This window comes from Notamacropus eugenii, chromosome 1, assembly GCF_028372415.1.
Source record: "Notamacropus eugenii isolate mMacEug1 chromosome 1, mMacEug1.pri_v2, whole genome shotgun sequence".
Classification (NCBI taxonomy): domain Eukaryota; kingdom Metazoa; phylum Chordata; class Mammalia; order Diprotodontia; family Macropodidae; genus Notamacropus; species Notamacropus eugenii.
The window spans coordinates 719,485,664-719,489,680 of record NC_092872.1 but is presented as its reverse complement, the minus strand read 5'-3'; the positions used below and the strand labels follow the sequence as shown (position 1 = coordinate 719,489,680).

Below are 4,017 nucleotides of genomic sequence, written 5' to 3'. Positions count from 1 at the left end.
TCTGAATTTCTATTTCTAAATCTTTGCAGTGTTTGGCACACAGTAAAGGCATTAATCAAGGCAGCTAGGTGGCACAGAGGATAGACCACTGGGCCTGGAATCAGGAAGAGCTCAGTTCAAACTTCACTTCAGTACTTACTAACTTTGGTGACTCTGGCCAAGTCACTTAACCTTGTTTGACTCAGTTTCCTTATCTGTAAAATGAGCAGGAGAAAGATATGACCAACTACTCCAGTATCTTTGTCAGGAAGATTCAGAGATTAATTGACCTGCCAAATTTCACAAGGCTAGCATCTGAGGCTGGATTTGAATTCAGGTCTTCCTGACTCTTGAGTCCAGTACACTCTCTTCTATGCTATCTAATTGCCAGTTATGATAGCTACCTCCAGTGGGCTTTCAAGTGAAATAGGAATTAGACTTGTTCTTCTCCTGTAAGGCAAAACTAGGAACAGAGGATTTAAATGGATAGGTAGACAATTTAGGCTTCATTCCAGGAAAAAATTACAGCAATTAGATCAAAAGTGGAATGAAATTGGAAGCACTGAGTTCTTCAATGACATTTTTAAGCTGAGTCTTGAGGATTTATTGGCCAATTGTAAAAACAAAAAAATTCATGTTTGAGAATGGATTTCAAAAAAATAGTCTTTGAGGTCCTTCTCCAATCTGAAACTCTTGGATTCTGTGAAATATTTAAAGACATCTATTATGTCCCCTGCTCTTACATGTCCTGTTCTCTGGCTAAAGTTACTCAATTACAAAAAAAGGCACGTAACCTCTCTATGCATCAGTTTCCACATCTCCAAATAAGGGCACCCTGTGCTGTGGCCTCAAAGTTCCCTTCTAGCTCTGTAACTAGGATCCTGTGGTCCTGTTCATATCACAATTGTTTTAATTGATTTTGTCATTCAGTGTCTAGGATTCTCTAAGTAAGCTATCTTATCCTCAACAAAGAAAATTTTGCCTACATTTCCCCTGTTTTTTCCCTCAGTTTTCTTGTCTGATTGCTATAACTAGAGTTTCTAAAAGTATGTCAAGTTAAAGCCATGATAATGGCCATCCTTGCTTTTCTTCAGTGTTTACTGGAAATGTTTTTAGTGTTTCTCCTTTACATACCATGTCACCTCTTTCTTTGAGATAACACGTTATTTCAGCAAGTAGAACAAGAGTCCTTTGTGGTCATAGACTGTTTCTATCATCTCATGTTGCTTCTTGAGCAGTGGAGTAAATGGAAGTAAGGGGTTCTACCAGGAGTCCTGTCTGGAACTTAGAACAGCAGCTGTGATGAGTTAAGGGCTCTGGTGAGAGCAGCTATTCCCTTGGGCTCAGAGTTGAATGATATGGGGAGATGTGTGTTTAGGGATGGAGCACTGTAGGGGAGACCAATGAGTTTCTTGCTGGCAGTAAGAGATAGCTAAATCCTTAGGCTCCAGCCTGCTGATTGTGTGGGTGAAATCTGTCTCAGGCCCACAGCTACTATTGAGAGGGAACCCCAGAGAATAGATTGGAGACTTCATAAATCAGTGACTTAACTGCTTGTCCTGGTTTCTGTTGGTACCATTGTAAATGTGCCCATCACTGTGTAAGAGGTTTTGACTGGCCTTGCAGTTGATGGTGACTCTCTCTCCCAGAGCCATCAACAGGGAGGCTAGGGACTGGGTCAGAACATCTTCCCCTTGTCAACCTGAAACTAATCAAGAAACATTTGGTGTTATAGAATCAAGATTTTTTTCTCTTCTTTCCCAAACTTTCCCTTCAATCTCTGTTAATGGTAATTAATTAATTCTTCTTACCAAAGGAGCTTTTTTTTTTTTTAAACTCCTATATCATCTCTCAAAGACTTCTTATTGAGACAGTGAATTCAGCTAAGCTCAGACTGAAAGGGCTCTCTCTCTCAGCCTCCTGTCCATTTCCATGATTTCCTCCCCAGGTGCTCTTTTCTCACCTGGAGCCACAGGAGCAGGAGACAAAGGACTTGAGCTGGGAACTCCATCTCCTCACTGAGCTCTGTCCAGTGCTGATCTCTTCCCCAGCAGAAAGACAAGCCTAATGATAGAAACTTTCAGCAGCAGGGAGCAGTTGGGGGGAAAGAGTGAATGCAAAACACCTGGATGATGGGGGCCATCCTATCATCTCTACATCTCAGAACATATTAAGCAGTTCTTCCCTGTGTGAGCCCTGTCAGAAATCAGTCACATTGCAGCCCTCAAAAACTGAGTCTTCCTCAAGGGATCAAATGAGACATTCACTACATGAGCAAGGCTGCTTTTCCCCTAGGACAGTGCCCTCCTTCCCTCAGCCCCTTACATGGTTTCCCTCAAAAAGTCTCCCTTCCCTGTGTGACCTAAAGACATAGCTTATGGGATGTCACCACACCTTCTTTTATCTAAGCAATCCATTTCAGAGCCATTGACTAGTAATGCAACATTGGGGAAATTCACTTAATTGTTATAAAACTCAATTTCTGAACCTAAAAATTGGAACAAAAAAATAATGTGCAACTTACATAAGAAAATTAGAGTTTAAGACTACTTTGGGTGGCTCACAGGTTGACCGGGGCCCTGAGGCTGAGCCATGCAGCAGATTCAGGGCTACCTGCAGAGATGCCAAGGTCCTGGCCAGTTTGCGCATGAGCTGGGGGAACAGGCACCCCTCACTGCCCCTTCCTTTACACTTAAGTCAAAAAAAAATCTGAAGAACTTCTAGAGAACTGGGGGCTATGACTCCCAGACTTCACATTTCTTCACCAAAAAAAAGCAACCAAACTGCATAACAGCCCTAAGCCACTGAGCTTTTAAAAAAAAATGTCTATAAATTCTACTTCAGATTTCAAGGATCAAGTGATCATCCTTATGTCGAGGTTTTCCCTCCACCAGGGGAAATCTTAACTCCTCTGCACCTTATTACAATTTTCAGAATGCCTGACACTCCTGATGCTCTTCCAGATTTTGAAGAGATGTTTGCCAGTTGATTCACAGAAGATGATAGAGAGTATCAAGAGTACCTGAAATCCTCTGCAGATTCCCCTCCAATTACTGAAGTGTGGAATTGTAGATCTAGTGGTAATCAGAGAAGCAGAGGCAATCGGCTTCAAGATAACAGACACTTTCAAGGAAGGGATGGCAGGTGGGGTTGGCCAAGTGACAACAGATCTAATCAGTGGCATGGAAGACACTGGGGAAATAACTATCAGCAACACAGACAAGAACCTTACTACCATCATCAGTATGGACAATATGGTTATAATTATCAACCTCCTTATGGCTACTGTTATTGTTGGCAGCCATCAAGTAAAACAAATCACATTCTCTTCTAACATGTCAGAAACTTGCCTGTTTCCTGTTGGCTCATGTTTTTTATATATGATTTTGTATGGATAATACTAGGCAATGTGAGACTGTCATGTACAAAACAACTAGAAAGAAGTGATGATAAGTGGGAATGATAAATCCTAGAGAGAAGTCATGGACTATATTGTTCAACTCTACCTTAAATTTATCTTTATTTCATATTTTGTTAGTGCATTGAATTTCATGTGTTGTCCATGTAAGGCTGCCACTAGTCATAAGTTTGTAATACAGGCATAGTGAGGAATAAGAAAAACAATTGCTTTCTCTCAAATTTGAAGGAATTTCTGTAAATATGGATGTGATTATTTCTGGAATTTTGCAGACTTTAATAAAGTAATTCATCTAGAGAGTTATAGCTGGCTTACAGAGTGTCATATTAACAGCAGCTGAAAACATATTTGACATACCTTTCATTTGACTTTCATGATTTCAAAATAATAACTACTATGTGAAGGCCTATTTTAAAGGTCTGAGTTCTATACTAATAACAAAAGGAAGATGAGTAAACGTGTACAATAAGCAAAAAAGAGACTATTTTGTAAACTCTTAAGAACTATTAAAACATAAGGGATCCTGCTTGGCATTTATTACTCTCACTTTTCTTATTCTTGTTCTAATGAGATCATAAAACAGTTCTGGGATGTCCTGATATACCTCTTTAAATCCTTTT

General features: G+C 40.1%; 1 pseudogene; it reads left to right on the top strand.

Annotated features, from left to right (window-relative positions):
• Positions 1-2,914: 2,914 nt before the first annotated feature.
• On the top strand, positions 2,915-3,693 carry LOC140522014 (RNA guanine-N7 methyltransferase-activating subunit-like protein; annotated as a pseudogene).
• The last annotated feature ends 324 nt before the right edge of the window (positions 3,694-4,017 follow it).